General features: G+C 47.8%; 1 protein-coding gene across 4 annotated transcripts in view; it reads left to right on the forward strand.

Moving 5' to 3' along the window:
• NTM (neurotrimin) overlaps positions 1-21,996 on the forward strand; it is a 931,059-nt gene that overhangs the window by 514,215 nt on the left and 394,848 nt on the right. The window lies entirely within an intron of this gene.

Consider the following 21,996-nt stretch of genomic DNA (forward strand, 5'->3'; position numbering starts at 1 on the left):
AGGTGGTGGGAGCTGAGCCACAGGCGGGGTTCACAGCGGAGAGCCCCAGCATCTTTATTTTTTGGTAAAGCCAGAATGCATGATTTGATTCATACTATTCATACTAGGAATTTTCAGTCCTCTTTTATTAGTGCTAGATTGATTTTCCGTTCATGTTTTTTTGACGTATTAAAGCATAATAATCTGAATAACTTTCATCCTGTATCAGCTGATTAGAAACATCACCACCCAACTGCTCACGAAGAAGCTTGAATGAGCCCCTCAGAAAACCCCTTTGGATGGGAACAGACACGTGCGAAATGAAGTGTTCATCTCCAAAATGGAGGTGGCTTGAGGATTTGGTATGAATCGTAGACGTCTCTGGGTGGCCCCCCCGTTGGCCATGGGGTGGCAGGTCTCAGGGAGTTTTCAGAATGGTTCACTCACTCAGCCTCTCATTCTGGCCTCATTCCAGGCAAATACTTTGCAAAGCGGAGGGTGCAAATGAATCCCATTTCTAAACCTCCTGGCTGCGCGAACTTGTCTCCAACGTGCAAGCTCTCCATGCCTCTGGTTCCTCATCTATAAAACGAGGACATTGATCGAGGGGACTCGTGTGGGCCTTTCCGGGTCTAAAGCAAATTGATCTAATGAAAGACAAACACCGTCCTAACAGCGGATTTATCTTTTGTGGGGAAGGTGCCATGTGTTCATCCCCAACCATAACACAAGGTGATATGTTTTTCCTGCTAGAGAAGAGACTAGACATGCTAAGAATTCAGAAGAGGAAGATCACCCCTCGAGGGGATCTGCAGAGGGGACTCCTTGGAAGAGGGAGGCGTCTGAGTTGTGTCCTGGGGGCATGAGTGTTTCCTTGGCAGATTGAGTGGAGGCTGAGACACGCCTGGTGGTGGCGACGGTGCCCTCCTGAGAAGGACATGGTATCTGCAACTACAAGGAGAAGGCCTCTCGGGGAGGAGGGTATTTCCGGGGCCACGTGCCACCAAGAGGCCAAGGAGCCTATAACCAAGACCTCCTGAGGGAGCCCCGCTGCGGACACAGGCCTCCGGTCCTCCCCAGGGTCCCGCCGGGTGTGCCCGCGGCCACCTCCCCACAACGCCCCTCAGGGCAGGACCCCAATTCGCGTTCCCCAACCTTGCTTCTTGTTCTGTGGACCTTAAATGCCGCTTTCCCAGAAACTCAGGAGTGACACCCAGGAGATGCACAGCAGGCCTCTCACGTTTCTCAGACATCCTGGGCTGTCTTCCTTTTCTTCCTCTGCGGCACACTCTTCACCGGGCCCACTTCTTCAGGACCGTCGGGCTCCTGTACCATCTGCTCCTGAGTTGTAGCCTCCGTTTGTTCTTCATACGTGATCCCCGTTACCCTGCCTGGCGCCCCTCGTGCACCCCATGAGCCATGACACAGGGAGTGTTCCTCGAGGCAGGAAGAGCGAGTCGGGATCCTATCAAACTACAGTGAGGTAGAACGAGTCTTGAGTTTTGAGTTAGAATGTGGAATGTGAGACCTAGATTTTCCCCATTCTGCCAGGGGCACTCTGCGGCCTCCCGCTACAAGCACCACCCTTTGTTTACCCACCTGTCAAATGGGCTCGATGGTTCTTCCAGACAAGGTTTTTGGGAGAGAATCAAATTACACGACAAATACGATTTATTTTGCCAGTAATTTAACTGTACAGGGAGAAAGGGTCTTTATCAGTTCAAAAACAGTTTTAAAAAGCCATTCTGTTTAAAATAACGGTACAAAAAAAATAAAAATAAATAAAAAATACAGAATAACACCCAGTGCTCATCCCGTCAAGTGCCCACCTCAGTTATTCTGTATGTTGGCAAATTGAACACCAATAAAAAATAAATTTATTATTAAAAATAATAATAATAAAAAAATAAAAATAAAAAGTAAAATCACGGGTACATATCGGGGCACCTTGGTAGCTCAGTTGGTTAAGCATCTGATTCTTGATTTCAGTTCAGGTCATAATCTCTGTCTGCTTGAGATTCTCTCTCTCTCTCCCTCTCTCTCTCTCTCTCTCTCTCTCTCCCACTGCTCCACCCCACGTGCTCTAAATAAAGAATAAATACCGAAAGAAATACATAAATAAATAAATAAATAAATAAATAAATAAATAAATAAATAAATAAATACAAATTTTAAAGACATTACGCGCCCACACTGCACCTCCTCTCTCAAGCAGTGTCCTCTCCTTCACAGTCGGGGAAGCCTGGCCACTTTCTAACTGAAGTCCGCATACTGTGTTTCATCCTTTATTTCCCCCATGCGTTTTCTGCTGGATGTGGAATTCCCCCGGGACTTCTACTGAGCATTTGGCTGCGTTGCTGTCTCAAAGGGTGGCCGCGTCCTGTCCTCCAGGCGAGCGCACTTAGGTGATGGAGGGAATTTAAGTGTCCTGTCTGGTGGTTTAAGGGCCAGTTTGCCTTCCTCCCCAGGAGTGGGTCGCACAGTGGCAGGACCAAAGGGAGCGCTGTGCCCCTGCCCTGGACTGTCAGGCGGGCCCTGGCCAGCCCGCTCCTCCGAGGAGCAGGAGCATCTTCCTCCGGAAGACGGCATCACTGCAGGTGGCCCACAGCAGGGGCACCAGCCTGCCTGAGTCCTCCAGGTCAGCGCTTCTGCCTCCAGACAGGAAGCTTTTCTCCTGCCCACCTGCTGTTCCTTCCCTGAGAACAGTCTCTCACATCCTTTCTCTCCCTTAAGGCAGAGCTCCAGTGTCATTTTTGGAGCTTAGAAGTCACTTTGAACCTTTGAGTCCTAGGATAGAAGCTTCTTCTGTGTCTGAAAGGATACAGGAAGGCAGAAAACGCCAAGAACGTGAGAGAAGGACAACATGTTTGTTCAAAATTGAGGATGTGGACAGTGCGGTCTTGGTTATTTGTAGGAATTTGTAGTGGGGTTAAGGTTTTAAAGACCTTTAAAAAAATGCCCGTCAGGGGCTGGATTGTTCAGGTGAAGGCCCTTTGAAAGTACACCACTGCTGGCCTAAAATACATGTGTAAGTGTGAATGTTGGAGGAGGAAAGGGGGAGCCAGGAGCCCACTTGTGCAAATATAGGGACGTCAATGACTCAGTTTCCTTCTCCATGAAGAAGATAATGATGCCGAGCTGCTTTGCTGGCAGATCAGCTAATGGGTGGGTGTTGTGTTAATTAACAGCATAAAGAGTTGCAAAAGCATGAAGACTTTGGAGGCATCCTGGCGTGGGATGATTCTGGGTGCACTCAGCAGCCTGCGTTTGCCAGTGTTTATAACAGTGAGGGAGTCGAAGAAAAACAGCAGCACAAAGCCGAAGAAGGCACGTGTGCACAGAGTGGCTCGGGGCTGAGTACAGGAGTCCGAGGAACGTGCCGCACTCGTCAGGTTGGCACGTCTCCCGCGATGTAATGGGAGCGTAGTATTTTGGGTGCTTTTGGTGGCAAGTAACCGAACCCTTACTAATGGAGGCTTAGAAAAGTAGGACGTTCAAGGGGCCTGGAGGCACAACATCCAGAAGCTCCGCAGCAGCCCCTGGGACCTAGAACCTTCGTCATGCCTGAGATGCTGGATCTTTGACCCCCTGGCTGTGGTCAAAGACAGGTTCAGTGGGGCTCTGAAAGGATGCCCCCCTTCTTCTCAGCTCGGGAGGGGTCCCAGCCCAGCTCCCGCGTGGTGTGGGCATCGGGGCTGCAGGTTGAGGGACGGGAACGTGAATATCTAGCCTTTTTAGCCTCAGTTGTGGGAGGCAGACTCTGCCAGGAGAAAAGAAAGGAGGGGAGCATAAGAGGGTTTTCCACAGACGTGGACACATAGCATCTCTGTAAACAGCAGCTCGTGGATAAAAATCTGGGAGTTGGTGGGGACTCCTCACTCCGTGAACACCTGAGACGAGTGTGCAGCTTCTCTCCACCTGCCAGCCATATGCTTGCCTGGTTAGCGTCTCCGAGGTCCCTGCCCAGGTGTGCGTGTGCAGGCTGTGGTGCTCCCCACCCAGGTGTGCACAGGGCCCTCCCCCATAGCCTGGCGTGCACCCGTGCGGGCGACCTGCTTGGCGGAACCAGACCTGGTGTGGTGTGCACATGGCAGCCCTGCAGAGTGTTGCTGAGCAAATGGGGGCAGTTCCGTGGGAAAGCCAGGCAGCGGGCCTAGTGGGAAATTAGTCAGATGTCCGGCCACCCTGCCTCACCCACAGGCTTCCATCTGCTTGCACCCTTCTCTTCCAAAACCAAGTACCAGTCGTGTCTATTCAGTAAACCGACTGGCCACTGTCCCTCTCGTCTCCTCAGACTGCAAACCAGCCACAGCAGCGGCAAAGGCTTCTTCCCTATCAGACCAGAGCGGCCTGTGAAAGTTGTTCTTTCTCCTCCCTCTTTCCTGATGAATTTTTCATAATTAAAGGGAAAATGTCATTTTGGTGACAGATATTAGTATGATTGGTGTCAGGAATGAATCTTCCTTTCTCTGTCAGTCTTGCTTCACACAATCCTAAGACAATGTTCTGTTAAAAGGCCACTTCCATTTCCAACTCAGGCAGCGTGCGAGAAGGGCAGGACTGGGCTGTGATGGATGGGTGTAGTCAAGGCTGGAGCCTTGCCAGGGAGCGCAGCTGGAGCCTGACCCTTCCACCACCAGGCGAACTGGAGGAGGTTTCTGGGAAACCCACGTCTTATTTCTGGCTGGATTCTGTTGGGAGCGTAGTCTTAAGAAGGGGAAACCTACAGCTCTAGTTGGTGACAAGGCTTTAGGGGAGAGAAGATTTGCCATCACCAGTGGCATATAGAGTGATATAGATCCAAACACTTACATTGGAGAGCTCACCTAGAAATGGAGATTTTTTGTTTTCTTTCCATGGAAATGTAGGCCAGCCTCTCTGGATGCTTTTCTAGGGTTCAGATCTGAGCCTTGCATGAGTTGGAGGTAATAATAAATTTTCCCCCTCCACCGCACGCTCGTCTGATACTCTGCATAAAATAACCTTTCGGAACTCATTGAAAGCTCAATTTCCTCATGTGTGAAATAAAGATAATAGTATCTGGTCTCTCTCAATTACCAAGAGGCCAGTTCAATCCAATGAACTCATACTCTGGGGCCTCATACCTTGCTGAGCCTTGGCGTGGTACAAAATGGACAAGAAATGGCACCTGCCTTCAGGGAGCTTAGGTGAGTTCAGGCAAGTATATGACCAACTATAATACAAAAAAAAATGTATGTTTTTTGTTATATGTCCCCTCTTTAGGATATATATCTTAAAAAAAGGGTTTGATTTTTAACCAAAGAGGGAGAAGGGCAAGGGGTACATCAGTAAAAGCAATATTTCATGAAGGAAATGGAATTTCAACTGGTCCCTGAAGTCTGAGTGGGATTTAGAAAACTCTGGACAGAAAGGAAGAGGATTCTTGCAGAGCCAAATAGGAGTAGAGAAGCTGGGGAGTCACCAGATGATGGATGAGGGTACAGATGAGCCTAGAACAGAGACTAAGCCTAGAAAGTTGGCTTGGGATACTTCTAAGGGCCTTGACTGCCAAACTTGGGAACCTGAACTATATATCACAGGCAGGGAAACACCACAATTTTCTGAACAGGTAACAAACATTACTGAGCTATGCCTTAGAAGGATAGAGCTGGCTTCTGTGCACAAAATTGTTTATATCAGCAGCTGTCTACTTTTCCAGACCCAAATCTTATTTTTAAAATATTTTGTCACCTCCTTTTTTTTATAAATTAATTTTTATTGGTGTTCAATTTACCAACATACAGAATAACACCAGTGCTCATCCCGTCAAGTGTCCCCCTCCGTGCCCGTCACCCATTCACCCCCACCCCCCGCCCTCCTCCCCTTCCACCACCCCTAGTTCATTTCCCAGAGTTAGAAGTCTTTATGTTCTGTGTCCCTTTCTGATATCTCCCACACATTTCTTCTCCTTTCCCTTATATTCCCCTTCACTATTATTCATATTCCCCAAATGAGTGAGAACATACACTGTTTGTCCTTCTCCGATTGACTTACTTCACTCAGCATAATACCCTCCAGTTCCATCCACGTTGAAGCAAATGGTGGGTATTTGTCGTTTCTAATGGCTGAGGAATATTCCATTGTATACATAAACCACATCTTCTTTATCCATTCATCTTTCGATGGGCACCGAGGCTCCTTCCACAGTTTGGCTATTGTGGACATGGCTGCTAGAAACATCGGGGTGCAGGTGCCCCGGCGTTTCATTGCATCTGAATCTTTGGGGTAAATCCCTAACAGTGCAATTGCTGGGTCGTAGGGCAGGTCTATTTTTAATTCTTTGAGGAACCTCCACACAGTTTTCCTCCTTAATATGATGCAAGATTAAGCTCTTAGATAAAACAAGCTACCCATACACCTACTTAAAAAATGTCCTAAACGGATCCACGAGAGAAATAAATGGCAAGTGATTGATAATCAAGAAGTGTAAAATACGTCTTTAGCAATACCATTGGACGTGATGAAGCGTAGACTCCCGTTCCCCTATACAGACTCTCCACAAATGTGATGGCTACAACACAGAAAAAGGGGTGTACAACTGGTGACTCAAATACCACCAAAAGTGATGCTGCTGGTCATGAGATTTTTCAAACTGATGATTGTTCAAGCTGATGAACGAATCAAAGCACACTCTTCCCTGAGCTTACAGGTAGTTTCATTCCTGGAGGATTAGGGAGCATTAAAACTTTGCAAAAATGTTCTGTTTATATAGGAAATAGAGTACATCCTGGGCTTAGATTTAAAAAAAAAAAAAAAGAAAGAAAGAAAGAAAGAAAGAAAGAAAGAAAGAAAGAAAGGAAAGAAAGAAAAAAAGAAAAAAAGGTTTCACTCCCCTCAGTGCCTGGCGTGCACTCGATGTCTGTGACTGAATATCCCGCACATCGTTGAGTGTCCAGCCTCCTTGTCCCCCATGCACTAAGGGGCACGACTGTCTCCACAGTTATGGTACAACCCATCTCCCCTCCACCCCAAGCCTTACCACCCCCAGGAGTCTACTCTGTCCCTGTAAGAAAGCATCCATTTAAGTAGAAGCAGGGTTAAGGGCAGAAAGATGAGTTAAAATTTAATTAAAATAGTAGAGAAGAGAAACAAGGGCAACCTCCATGGTAGTTGAATCCAGAAAGGAGGAAAAAATGAGGACGACATGCGCACAGGTGCGATAAGAGATGTAAATGTCCATGGTAAAGTTTAAAGCGCTATGCAAATATTGTTGCTGTTAGAGCTAAATGTCATTATATTCACTTTACAGAAAGGAAATCCAAGGCACGAAAATGGTGCAGTGACTTTCCCAAAGACATAGAACAGGTCAGGAATTGCATTAGACACCGAATGCCTCAGACCTACATTTTCAGTATAATTACTAATGCAAAGGAGCTCCTGCTCAGCCTGGAGAATTATAAGCAGAGAACTGGAGCAGAGCAAATACAGAGATGGAAACAACTTGTGGAAATAGTCGACTTCCAAGTGCTCTATTTAGCACCTCGTTATTTTATGGAATACCTGGAAAACTAGGATTCCAAACAAGACTCCTACCATCCAACCACTTCCATGTTTGCTTATGCCTCTAAATATTCATCAGTAACAGTTAGGACAAAGGAAAGAGATAATTACAAGGATAATTTTTTCAAGATATTAAAGGTTAACAGGATTCTTGGCATTTGTGTCCTGTCAGTTTCCATGCAATTATGCTCAATTCCCAGAATTCAGAGTAGTCACTTGTGCCTGTTAATGCTTAAAGATGGTATCTTTGGAAAATAATTTAGAAAGAAGATCGTTTCTCAAATTTTTCAGGTTCAAACCAAGCTCTCTGGCTAATAGTCTGATTATTATTAATGTTATTCTTGCATGGAGTGTGCTAGGAGGTCGTAAGTTGGATGTAGGGATTAGAATGGATTTCTTTATGAGTGTGGTGAGCTAGCTTTCCCAAGAGCATAATAAGTGGACTGAAAATATTTATAAAAACTGACTTACAAGCTTCTCTTATTTTGGTCTGATAAATAACAAGAACATGGAAAGGGCACCTCAGTTTCTTGGAACTCTACTGCCCCTTGGAAGAAAGAAAGGGGACTGGTAGAGATGTCTATGTAGGGAATGGGATGGCCTCAAGGAAAAATATTAAGACTTTAGAGTCTAGATGATTTTACATGTTTATTCCTTCAATCATCTGTCTTGCATTGAATTATTATTGCACATATTTTACCTCGTTCTGTGCTGAGACAGAGTGATTATGAATAGGACATTTTCTGTTCTCTTGTAATCTTGCACTTTTCCTTTGTAATATGTATTCCACTTGTGATTCATTGATTATCTGTACAATTATTTCTAATGTTTGTCTCTGCAGCAGATGGTAGCCTTGGGGGCCGGACCAAGAGCATGCCAGTCTCTGTTGTACCATCCCACCTACCCTAGCCCGGACTCATGGCATACATGTGAGAAGGCTGCTTTCGCCCTAGCTGGGCAATCAGAAACAATCTTTCCAACTTATCAGAACCTTGATTTGGGGGGAGATTTTCTAGAACCCTTCTCTTGAGATTCCCATATTGCTGGAGCACCAGGGCCCCATGCATGTTTTTCAGCTGCGTCTTCAGGAAATGAAAATGACTAACAGAACTTCCCAAATGAAGTTCTGTCCATATATAGTGAAGCAAACCATGGGGAGCATAAGCTGAGCATGCAGCCCCATGCGTTATCTACTGCTTTGGACCATGACTGTCACAGTGATCTTCTACTGCAGCGAGAAATGAAGAGTTATATGGAAAATTGATTGCTCCTCGTCATATCCGGGAAGGTAGGGTGCTGTAGGGAAGCAATGAGGTGGGAAAAAAAAAAGACCATGGACCAAGAGTTTAAGGACACATACTGTCACCCAGTGTTAGTTGTGAGAAGTTGAGCCTTTAGAAGGATTGAGTCAAGGATGCTGAGGAAACTGGCCAAGGTGCATCAGGAAATAACACTCAAGGAAACAGTGAGCACAGGGTAGGGCAGGTGTCCCAAGACATTGCTAAGAATAGAAGTCAGGAGTCAGATGTGGAGGAAATAGCCACCGGAGAGGAGGATAAGAATAGAAGGCAGTCCCACTAACTCTGCCCAAAGAAGGCTATTCCCCTGCTCAGGGTTCATTTCGTGCACAAACGACACACACGTTTTCTTGCAGAATTTCAAAAATGCTTTTATCGAACATACACGAATATACCAGAATGGGTGTGCTGTAAGATGTGCATGGGGAAAGGACAAGCACAATTCCGTTAGCTCTAGTGATGTGCACGATAGAATTATTGAGTAGATGGGAACATGACATTAGAAAGGTCACACCAGGTCACATCAATTCCAATGGCCTAGTTACCTGTTTTGGACAGTGGCAGTTTTACGTGGGAATCCTACTTCAAAGGTTAGAGATATACATCAGACACCCCTAACCTAATAAACCAGTATAGGTCTGTCACCCATTAATTTATTCTAGCCTTCCCTTATCCTATTTAGATCCTATTTCTGTCCGTATAACCTTTTATACAGACATGCTTGTCTTTATCCTTAAACTACCATCTTTCAATTTCTTGAAGTGCTTTTTTTTTTCTTTTAAATTTCCAGTTCTAGTGTGGTCATTAAGTCATGTCCACCCTATCCTTATAGTTCATGAATACCAAATGCCTTCATCTTCCTACTGTTTCTTTAGTGGAAGTCCCTGCCAGGAAATCTTTTTAATTTTTGAAATTTTCCCAGCTGTCCTAGTCACTTAAATTCACCAAATCCTTATCAGAAACCTATTAGGTGCCAGGGGTTGTGTAAGGTTTCAGGAATATAACTGAGGAAAAGACAGAGTTTAAATGATTACAGGTATTGCAAATGCTACAGGTACTGATGCAATGAGCATTTACCCTCATCAAATGGAACAGTTAAAATCAAGTCTTCAGGATGAAGGTAGAACTTACAAGGATGACTAGAAACAGCCAGAAAAATGCAGGGGCAGTGTCCCAGGCAGGAACGCGTCTTGTACAAAGTCCCAGAGTTGAGAAAGAAGAACGTGTGAGGGATTAAAATAAGAATAAATTAAGATAAAGACAAATGTATCTCTCTAAAGGAAGATGTTACAGGAGAAAAAGGTAAAAATAGAAGCCACATCATGAGGTTTTCAGAAACGACGTCGAAGATGTAAGGCTTTAGGGCACCCGTGTGGCTCAGTCAGTTAAGCTTCTGGCTCTTGACTTTGGCTGAGGTCATGATCTCAGGGTCGCAGGATTGACCCCCGTGTTGGGCTTCAAGTTGAGTGCAAAGTCTGCTTGTCCCTCTCCCTCTGGTCCTCACCCCTGCTCATGCTCTCTCTCTCTCTTTTCTCTCAAATAAATAAGTAAATAAATAAATCTTAAAAAAAATGTGAGACTCTATTCAAATTGCTGCATGGAGTCGCTAAACACTGAATTGGCAGAGTGACATGGTCAGATTTTCAGGAAAACTTTATTTCAGATTTTTAGCTCGAAATAGATCTGACAAGAGCAGCTGAAAGAAACCCATGCAAGAGAGAATCTCACTCTTCCAGAGACGACGATAAGGAGGGACGATGGCTTAGGCCAGGGCTGGGCAGCTGAGGTTGAGCAAGGCGGCCAGATATGAAAGATATTTCCATGAAGAAGCCACAAGAGGGAGAAGGACTGATTGGATTATGTGGGAGTCGGCAGCGGTGAGCGAGAAGAGATTGAAAATGACTGCGATTTCTGACTTCAGAACCTGGGCGTGTGAGGTTCCTGTGTTATTTGTAGCTACAGTAATAACTGTTAAAGTAATATTTGAAGAATTTATACACAGTAATTTTGAGTCAAGGTAACATCTCTTTATTTGTTTCTATTTCCCCCAATATGCTTCTATGCTTCTAATAGCTTTCATAAAATGTGTGGCTCAACATTTCTCTTTTTGGAAAAATATCCTGATGTCTGCAGACAATAATCCATAGTATCATACTCCAAAATGTGTTGTAAGGATCATCGCTTGGGAGCCACTGGCCACGACTATTTCCAATGTGTCTTTCCTGGGTTTTAGAAGGATAATCAACCACTAGCCACCATTTGTGGTGTCTGTACTGCACGCCAGGTTTTTCACTGGGTACTTCACAAATACTATTTCATTTAACCTTCACAGCAAATATATTTGGTAGGTGATATTCATATTGAATAGAGGAGAAAATTGAGGCTCTGAGGTAAGGAAATCCTTCAAGGTAAACCCAGTGATTTGAAGAGCTCAGCCCTCAAGCCAAAGCCATTTACCTCGAAGTCTACATTTAGTTCATCCTGATGGCCGTTCCTAAGTCCACTCCCCAGAGTCCAGGGTCTTAGAAGCCCATTTTATTTATTTATTTATTTACCTATGTTGTTTACTTACTTACTTATTTATTTTTAGAGGGTAGGGTGGAGGGGCAAAGGGAGAAGGAGAGAGATAATCCTAAGCAGGCTCCAAGCCCAGGTCGGAGCCCGACGTGAGGCTCCATCTCACAACCCTGTTCATGACCTGAGCTGAAATCAAGAGTTGGTCGCTTGCCTGACTGAGCCACCCAGTCACCACTTCTAGGTGGCCATTAGAAGCACACTTTAGATGTTTTCTTCTAAAACATGTTGCATCGCATTTGTCCACTTCTCTGCACACTCACACAACTTTGTGGGCTGTATGCAGTTCATCCATGTCGACTGCAGATTTAATCATTCAAGGAAACTCAATATCTTCTGCAAAGTCAGTCGAGTTCTCTATGAATTCCCTTTGACAGATCATTGATAAAAATATTACATTTGGTTGGTACCAGCAACTACTCCTTGGGGAATCTAGCAATAATACCTCTCCATACAGAAACATGTCAATCTACCCTTGATTTGTGCCTTAGCTTTAAGCTAATTCTCTACCTTTGAAAAAGAAGATAGTCTCCTCATTACCCACTTTGTTTTTTAAGGCATCTTTGATCTTGACACCTTGTCAAAACTGTTGTGAAAACTTAGGTAAATTATTTTCACGTGTTATCTCTTATTCACACGTACACTCAAAACATTTGCCCGTTCTTCCCCCCACCCCAGGTTCAAAGCTACCTGGGCACCAGTTAAGTCCACTCCTCCAAGCCACTCACAAGTTGCTCTTTTTCACTACCTGCAGCACCACTTGGAGCATTTTGGGCAAACCAGAGGAAGAAGGTGTTCAGAGAGTTTAGGGAACCATTTCTTCCCAGGAGGGAAAGCCCACGTCAACTCTCAGGTTAGAAGGAATGAGATGCTCTTTTTTTAAAAATATTTTATTTATTTATTCATGAGAGACGCAGAGTCACAGGCAGAGGGAGAACCAGGTTCCCCATGGGGAGCCCAATGCAGGACTTGATCCCAGGACCCCAGGACCACTCCCCAAGCCAAAGGCAGATGCTCAACCCCTGAGTCACCCAGGCATCCTGAAATGAGATGTTCTAAGATGTTCTAACTGCAGCATTCATCGCTTCACTGTGAAAGTCCTCAAACTCCTAATGGTCATGCATAAAGATGGGCAGGATAAAGGTAAAAGTCAAGATGATGCAGAAACCCTCAGAAATATGTTCAACTATGTCTTGAATTTCTAAGACAGAGTAAAATGAGGAATAAAGGTGCTTTGAACGTGGAGGATTTTTTAAACTGAAGACACTATGCGGATGGTGTGGTGTTGTTAGACAAACCCAACAGCGACTGAGGTAAAGAAGGAAAAGGAAGTGGGATGGTTTGTGTATGAGTGTAGTTAGACACACAAAGAAGCTAGACTTCTGTAGGCAGTGCAAATGCAAGCCTTCCTCATGCAAATAGTTCAGAATGCATTTAGTCCTCTTAAGAATGTGTGGGATGACTTCCAATCTGCCCACCTTTTCCTCATCCATGTCCCCATATTTGCCTTCCCGTGGCCTCTCCGGCTTCATTCCTCCCTATCGCACCCCCTCTCCAGCCCCACAAGGAAAATAGTGAACCCTTCACAAATTGAACTCAAGGGTCTATCCCTTTAGAAAACTTAGAGTGAATTATTTCAATCTCCATCACGTCCCACTTCTTGAGGAAAGTTAACTCAGCTTGAACACTAACCCATTTGATTAGGTGTTTATTTTCAATCCACATGTTGTGCTGGTAAACGGACTTGCTGAAGCCAGTGAGGGAGTGAGTGTGTGTGTGACGGAGAAATGTTGTAAATGTGTTACAATCAAAGCAAAATAATATCCCAGAAGTTCAGCCAGGACCACATTTATAATAAAAAATATTGATTGATCTCAGGGATAGCAAAGATCAGTTCTACCCAATTACACTCTCACTGCCCCTTCTAAAGCAGTGTGACTCAAGGATTATTTCACCGCTCTTTGTCTTTTATATATAACTGTTGTTACACAATGGTCTTTGTGACACATAAAATATGTATAACATTTATATATGGATATCTGTATATGGGTGTGTATAGAATTTGCTAAGTATCCTAAATGGTTATTCTAAGAAACTCAGGAGAGAGTGAGACAAAAACACAGAGGAATGAGTCTCAGACATGAAGTCCAAGATAAAAAAAATGCTGATGGTAAGGAAAGAAAGTGAGAGAGGGGAATTAAAAATAAAAAGAAGAAGAGGGAAAGCGATAAAGGGGAGACATAATAAGCGCTTAGGGCGGACATGGGGAAAAATAGCCCCCCCCCCCAAAAGTCAAAAGATACATGGTATAAAGCTTCCTAGTTGTGTTGACCTCCAAGAGCCTTCCAACCATGATATTCTAATAGTCTAGTCTTAAAAGGATGGCTTAAATATTCTCTTTTATGGCTGGATGCCTGGCATAGACTATGATCTAGACAGCCATGTCCCAGCTAGGCTTTAGGGGAAGATTCCCAAATGGGCAATTAATTTAGATTTAATAGGACAGTTACTGTAAGTTTAAATAAATGCCAGTTAAATATTAACAGCGTATTTATTGAAGATTAACATTGCTGGTTGCATTGTGGGATTTTCTTTTCCTTAAAGAAACGCTTTATCGGAAGACTTTTAATCATCTTGGCTCTGCCATCAGTGTGACTTAGACGCAGGGCAGCTCTTTTATTACTTTGTTCAACAGCGTTCTGAATTGTGAAGTGCATACCGTGGTGCCGGCAGAGAGTGGAAGGACATGAGGAAGAGGGTTTTTTCTCTACAGGAAGGATTGAGAAGTGAATATGAAGGATAAAGAGCTTTTTGAAGAGAGTGTCAAGAAGCATTAAAACTATAGGCTATGAGAATTGGAAGGGCCCTTGGAAGTCACCTAAACCAAACTCTTCCTTTGGAAGGAAAGCGGAAGTGACTTGAGCACCCTCATGCAGCCAGCAGGTGGCAGGTGATACCGTGGACCCCGCCCCACCGGGAGCCTCCGTCTTACTCTAGGGGTTGACTTTCGAAAGGGCATCCGCCCCTTTAGAGGCATTAGAAGGCATTAGATCTTCTCAAAGACCCATACATGAAGAAGCTGCTGGTGCTTTTGACAATTAAAAATTCAGAAAAGAAACTAAAAAAACTCAAAAAAGCACCTTATCTGAGGTGACCGAAGGATGGCTTGAGTTGAGACTAGAACCCAGATCTTTTGGTTTAGAAAATCGTATTTACAAAGTGTCACCTTCAGCAAAAAGTACAACTGAGCCTGCGTGTTTTCGACCAATTGTTTGTCTCTTCTGTTGCTGCCCTTGGCTGGCGAGCAAGGAGTAAGACCACGAAAGAAAATGCAGAGGCGAGATTAAAGAGAGAAATAAGTAAAAGGTAATTGTTTGGGAAGAAAGCAATGCAGGGGTCGAGGCAAGCCACGTTCGTCTGACAGTAAGTTTGGTGTGGAAGGCCCCAAGCTGGGGGCTGGTGAGCTTGTCATTCAGAGGGCTCCTCTCTATGAGAAACCACAACCTGACTCTGGTGGGGTTGCATCCTGTGGACGTCAGAACCGGCGTCCGTCTGTGCACGTGGACGATGTCTGCGTGGACCCCTCGCTCCCTTCTACAGAGGGAAGGAGGCCAGCCCTGAAGCACTGTGGTGGGGTGTTCAACAGTAGAAATCAGGAAAGATGAGGCCAGCACAGGATATTATCATCACATGATGAGTCTAAGATCTAGACCTGAGAAGGCTTTGGATTCAGCCGTCAGGCCCGTAGGAATTCAATGAAGGCCATGACGTTTCCTGGAAGGAGTGAAAGGAATTGAAGGAAGTCAGAGGCGATCGCTCACTTAATGATGGGACAGAGGGCTCTCGTCTTTTGTTCAGGTTCTTTCGTTACGTTTCAGTTACATGTGGGAGCACGACGAATAAAAGTTCCCAGGCTGCCCCATAAAGAGAAAGCCCCACCCTGTTTCTCAAGCACAGGCTGTTTCCCACAGGCCTGTATCCTGTGTGCTTTTGCAGAACACCAAGGCCAACACGCTCCGGGGGGAGCTGGGGGCCACCCTCTTCCTGGTCCCATTTGAAGGCCAAGCTACTTCCCCGTTATAAGCACATCTCAGCACTTACGTGTCTGCTGTCTCCGTGATGGAGATGGATCTCAGGATCTGGATGCTGGTGGTGTCTGTGCTCAGTGGGCTGCCCCTGGCTTGTCTGCATGAAGACCAGGTCCAGCGTCCTTCTGTCCCGGCTGGTCCCGCGTAGAAGCACAGGGGTGCCCACCATGGGACCCCCTGCAGAGTGTGCCATAGGCCTTTGCTTGACTCTTTACATCTATTGTCTTGTTTCTTCATCAACCGCTGCTTGTGGTGGGCACCACTGTTGCCGTTATTTTACAGGTGAGGTCATTTCCCCAAAGTCAAGGTCACACAGCTGGTGATGAAGAGGATGAGTGTCTGACTTCTGGTCTGTCTGATTCCAGAGCCCATGGTCCTTCTTCATTGATAACTTTGTACTGAAAAAAAAATCAGTAAGTGAATGAAGCTTGGGAAATCATGGTCAGTGCCCAGAGATCTGGACAAGCTAAGAGGTCAAAGGGATTCCCAGGGGGAGGTATCTTCCAGCTTGCTTTCCTTACCACAGAGAATGTTCTCAAGGGCTTACGGGGAGCGTGGGGTGGAGTTCGTTATAACTTCAGACTCGTGAACATAAATCCGGGTAAGAGCACTGCCAGACCTGGTCGCCTAGACTGTAAGAAAATCAAAGGTGGGGGCTATGCCTTCCGTGTGCGTATCGGTAACTCCAACGAGATTCCTGCTCCGTGGGAGCAAGTCTACCCATTGCTGTTTACTGAATACACTGAAACCCGTGGAATAATGGGATTCCCAGAGGTCCTCGGAGCGGGGATGGTATCCCTTCTTCACTAGTTCTCTCTCTTGCCCACAGAAGTAGCAGCCAAAGGAGTTATTTTACTAGTCGGCACAGACGCAGTGTCCTTACCTGACGCAGTGTCCTTACCTGACGCATATGGTAGAGAGGAGCCAGGCGTCCCGAGTCCTGGTTCTGGGTTACCAGTTATCCCCGTTCTGTCCCCACGGTAATGACTTCTTCCTCCTGGGTTCGATCCTCCACTTCTGAAATAAGTGATTCATACGAAATATCTTCCAAGGGCCCCTCTGACCATATCACTGTGTGGTTCTGTGAATCCAGGGTCTCATCAGGATCCAAATCCTATCTGCCCCCAAAGAATTCTGCTCTTGGCTTGGTGAGCATCTGGCTTTTGTGTTCATGGCTCTTTGATTTTAATCGCTCATTGTGCTCTTCCTCACTTTTCTGTCTACCTCCCGATTATTCTCCCGACCATCCCTCCCCTTCATGTACCTCTTAGAAAGTTGCACGGCTTTCCAAGTCTGTAGATAGCCTGACCTTTGCCACTTCTTACTGCACTCATTTTCCATTCTCTCTATTCGTGACCCCTTTTTTCTCCTCGGGGCCTTCACCCCCTTCTTCAAGTTGCTCTTTTGCTCCATCTGCTGAAATCCTAACATGCCGGACTCTAGCCCAGATGAACAATGACTGTATTTTGATCTTGAATTCGTATTGGTGGGAAAGAATAGCGAGTATTTTTGCAGCGTCCAGCCCATCCCTGCTGCCCTGGAGGTGGCTCTTTATCCAGACCCGCTCTGCCCTTCCTGATGGGACCTTTCGGGGTCTACTCCAGGCCGCACCGCTCCCACTGCCCTGCATTTCTCATCTCGCTGCCTGCACTCCTGTTTGGAATCTCCACCAGGAGAGGGGGGCCTTTAGCCTTTTTAGAGAAGGAGAAGCAGAACTGGCATTTCTTAAGCTAGTGCTCTTCTTTTGGTCTTTTGTGTGCGTGGAATATTCATGGCTCTTCAGCTAACCCCAGCTGGCTGTAGGTAACACAGAGTAAAACAAAAACAACAGCTGATTTTCCCTTTCACTGGGAATTTCTCTCCTGTTCCAACCCTGCTCTGGTGTTGGATGCTACTGCTCCCAGGAGTCGCTCTGTACTCCTGTCTCCTCACCTGCCTGCCAGCTCCCCAGGGTCTGCAGGCAAAGCTTCCCCCACCCCACCCCGCCCCTCCTTTGCAGTCACAGGATCAGTAAAGGGAGTATGATTGCTTTCTTTTGCTCGGTGTGTGTGTGTGTGTGTGTGTGTGTGTGTGTGAGCTTGAAAGGCATTGTCCTATAGATATTTTTATAACCTGAAGCAATTACAGCTGTCAGCACAGAGACAAGATGTGACAAGTTGATTTATGTGTACAGTATACGTGTATGCGGGAGGAGGGGGAAGAAGGAGAAGGAGATGGGGGGGGAGAAGGTGGAGGTGGGCGCTTGTTAGGATGCTGCTTTCCAGGAGGCAGAAAGGAAGTTGTTTCTATAAAGAACACAAATAATGAAATTGCTCTGACTGTCATCCCTTTTTCATTAACTCGGATATGCTGAGAAAAATAAAATAAATCCAGCAGTTTTTATGAAGCACGAGATGGGATATAAGATAAGCCACTAAGTGTTGGTTATATTTAGGGATTAGGGGATGGGCATGGAGTTGACATATGACTTGGAACTTCATCTATTCAAACAACTTCATTAACGAGTTCGAACGAAATGGGTTTTGCCTTGTTAATTGTGCAGGCGTCTCTGGTCCTTCACAGCTTCCTAAACTTCTAGTTTTGGATAAAGTTTGGGTCCCTGGGCCCAGAGAGCAGGTAGGAGGTTGCAGGTGGTTTTGTTCCCTGCACCCTGAGCCTTACCTGAGCTCTGCTGGGTCTCCTGCCAGATGCTGCAGCTCAGCACCCTCCCTTCAGGGCCGGAGACTAAGATGGTTTGACTGTCTCAGATCAATGGCATGCAGACTGGTATAAACCGAACATCTTAAAGAGCCCCTATGAAGAATTATTTTCCTGCCCAGTCATAATAATGAAGTGGCGGCAGGCAAAATGTATTAATAAAGCATCTTCCACCTTAAATGGATTTCTAAGTATTTTCCTGTAGAGTTAATCATGTATGTAGGTCCCTGGGGAAGGCCGGTTGTTGTCATTATCCACATTCCCAGGTGCAAAAACTAATGCTCATTTGTACCTACCTGGGAATTAGATGCAAGAGCCGGGACTAGAATTTATTATGAAAGGAATCATCCCTGCCATTCCCAGGCCTGTAGGGAAATGACTCCAAAACCCAGAATGAATCCCCCTTCCTGCTCCACCACTGTAATTACTTCCAGCTGAGGTGGTGAGGATGTATGTACACAGAGGGATGGGGGGCACGAGGGGCAGGTACAGTGGATAGATGATTAGAGGTAACTCCTTGGCTTTAGGGGAAGCAGAACCCCAAACTCAGTAGATTATGAGTCAACAAACACAATCTCACTCTTTACTTACTAGTTCCAGAGTTTCCCATTGTAAAATGGACATAGGATAGGGTCTTGCAAGAATGGACTGATGCAAAAATAGGTTTTTCTTTTCTTTATTTTTTTCTTTCAAAAATATAAACAATACTCTCCCGCTTTCCACAGATGCCCCTGTGTTGTTGTTGTTTTTGCTTTTGTCGTTGTCGCTGTTTCCTGATAGAAAAGTCACGTGCTGCAGTCGTAAGACGACAATTGATTTTTTTGGTGCTATATATCAAATGGTCCCCACTGGCTAAAAGTAGCAGATGGGTTTCCCTGAGAAGTTAATCTCAGGAGAAATCACCAGAGATGAGGAAAAAAAGTGGCCTTAATGATGGATTAATTGAGATCTTCAGTGTAAAGTTGCTCAACTTTTCTGGCTGACCACTTTCTGGCCAACTATTAAAAGAGAAAAGCACATTTGCTCAGTCTGTCTTTGTTAGCCTGGAGTGTGGCTCCCGCATCTGCAAACCCTGCCCCTGTCCCTACCAATCTAGAGTAGGGAGTATGAGGGGCAAGATGCTTGTTTCATCTCTAACACGTGTGTTACCTACTTGTAAGTGGTGGTTACGACCTGCAAGGTGTGATGATTTTCTGGCACCAGGGCTCTAATAGTTAAAAACAATTCAGTCTTTTTTGGTGTTGACCAGATGGCTTTTGGGAAGAAGTCTTTCTGTTACTTAACAGCTGTTGAATAAAACCAGCTTCCTGGTTGGATCTGATAGAAAGTCAACAGGGGAGACCTAAAGTCACTGTTGGTGATTATGGTAAAGTCTCCCCAGGGAGAATCTGGGTCAGTGGAAGGGGCTCAGATCTGGAAGTCCCTGGGGAGAGAGTATGCTAGTGTGGGCACTGGCACTGCGGTGTGGGCTGGGCAGCTCTGGGCTCCTCCCTCCAGCAGGGGCCAGGCCTTGGAAGGGGAATGTACATTCTGTCAAAGTTGGACTTAAAGGTGAAATTAAAATGTAGGTATGTGGGGACCCAACAGCAGCCAGAGAGGAGAAGTGATAGGAGCTGAGGCAAATCCCGTTTCTCCCTGAGTTTCAAGAATTCAAAAAAACACACCTCGTTAGATGAAATCAGCTCTGCAAAGACTGTGCAACCCAGGGAACTTGGGAGTCTGCAGTATAAATAAAGCAAGTGGCTCACACTCATTCGTCTGAATGAGCACTTTTGCAGGGCTAGCATCTTTTAATGTGGACCAAATAAGAATTAAGTGTGCTAAGTTAGTGTCGGGCCTTGACCAACATTTTTTTTAAGATTTTATTGATTTATTCATGAAAGATAGAGAGAGAGAGAGAGAGAGAGAGAGGCAGAGACACAGGCAGAGGGAGAAGTAGGGTCCATGCAGGGAGCTTGATGCGGGACTGTATCCTGGGTCTCCAGGGTCATGCCCTGGGCCCAAGGTAGATGCTAAACCGCTGAGCCACCCAGGCTGCCCCTTGACCAACATTTTGATGCGGTCTTGCCAGTTGCACACACCAAGGGGCTTCTGTGATTTTGCATTAACTTTATAAGCGGAGGATATTCTCCGTGGAGAATGGTGGTGCAGAGTCCAGCTTCCTTGGTGGGAGGGGTGGGGGGCCTCGGTGGGCGTTGACTCTGGAAGAAGAATGCGATTCCCTCCCGAAGCAGCAGCCTCCCCACGCTCCAAATCCCCTCTGAATGCTAATGGAATGAATCTGATGACTGTAAAGGTGCAGGCGAGCGTGCTGCGGGGGTTCCTTCCCTAGTTAATGAGTTTGTGACCCTTCCAGGAGGTGTCTTGGTCTTGTTAGGGCGGCCTGGTAACTTTGCCTTGCTGCTTCCACTGCAAGTGGCAGGTCTTGGAGGGAGGGGAGCGGGAGGGCGGCGGGAAAGGGCTGGAGCCCTCGCCGGGGCCGGGGCCGGTGCACCGCGCGGCGCCGCAGGGGTTAAGGCGCGCCCCGCGCCCCAGGAGCGCCCCGGGAGCCCCGCCCGCCCGCCGCGGCCCGGGGAGAGGGGAGAGCCGCGCTGACCGCCCCGCCGCTGCCATGACAACCCGGGGCCGGGCCCGCGCGTCGGGGCCGCTCCCGGGAGGGGGGAGCGCGGGCCGGGGGCGGCCGCTGAGCCATCCGCGCGGTGCGGGCCCCGCTGCGCCCCGCCGTCCGCAGCGAGCGAGCGGGAGCCGCGAGGGAGCCGCGAGGGACGCCGCGGCCCTGGGCCTGGGACATCCCCGAGTTGGCGGCGCGGCTGCCGCAGGAGCCCGGGCGCACCCCGCGCAGCCCCGCAGGCCGCCTCCGCCCGCGCCGCTCTGCACCTTGGCCATTGTTCCGGATTGTTTTCCTGCCGGCGCTCCCGCCTCCGAAACTTAACCGAGAAAGTGTCGGATCCCCACCCGCCGCCGCCGCCAACAGCCCCGGGCGGACCGAGGCGCCTGCGGACCAGCTCCGGGGAGCCGGCTGGGACCCACGCCCCGTCCCCCCTGCACCTGCTCCCCCCCGTCACCCCCGGCGTGGACCGAGACACCTGCGGACCAGCCCCAGGGAGCTAGCTGGGACCCACGCCCCGTCGCCCCCCCTGCACCTGCTGACCTCCCCCCCCCGCCCCGTCACCACCACCCCCGGCTTGGACTGAGACACCTGCGGACCAGTTGTAAGGAGCCGGCTGGGACCCACGCCCCGTCCCACCCCCCCCACCCCGTGCACCTGCTGCCCCCCCCCCCGCTGCTGCCACCCCTGGCGTGGACTGAGACACCTGCGGACCAGTTCTAAGGAGCCGGCTCGGACCCACGTCCCGTCCCCCCACCCCTGCACCTGCTGCCCCCCCACCCCGCTGCTGCCACCCCCGGCGTGAACTGAGACACCTGCGGACCAGCCCCGGGGAGCGGGCTCGGACCGACGCCCCGTCTCCCCCCTGCACCTGCTGCCCCCCGCCCCCCCCCCCCGCCGCCGCGGCTGTAAAGTGCTCCCTCCACTCCCAAGTGCCATGTCGGAGCTGCGAGCGCGAAGAAGCGGCTCCTGAGACGCGCCCGCGCCTCCGCACCTGCCCGGCGCCTGCTGGCCCCCGGCCCGGGCCGCCCCGAGGAGGAGGAGGAGGAGGAGGAGGAGGAGGAGGAGGAGGAGGAGGAGGACGCGGAGGACGCCCCCTTCCATGCGCCCCGCGGACGCCGGCGGTCCGAGGCCCGGTCCGGGGGAGGAGTCCTGAGCCTCGCAGGCGGCTGCGCGCTCTCCGCCTCGCGCGCCCCTCGGCCGCCGCGGGGTCCCTGCCGGGTCCCGAGCC

The sequence above is a fragment of the Nyctereutes procyonoides genome, unplaced genomic scaffold (genome assembly GCF_905146905.1).
Source record: "Nyctereutes procyonoides isolate TBG_1078 unplaced genomic scaffold, NYPRO_anot_genome, whole genome shotgun sequence".
Classification (NCBI taxonomy): Eukaryota; Metazoa; Chordata; class Mammalia; order Carnivora; family Canidae; genus Nyctereutes; species Nyctereutes procyonoides.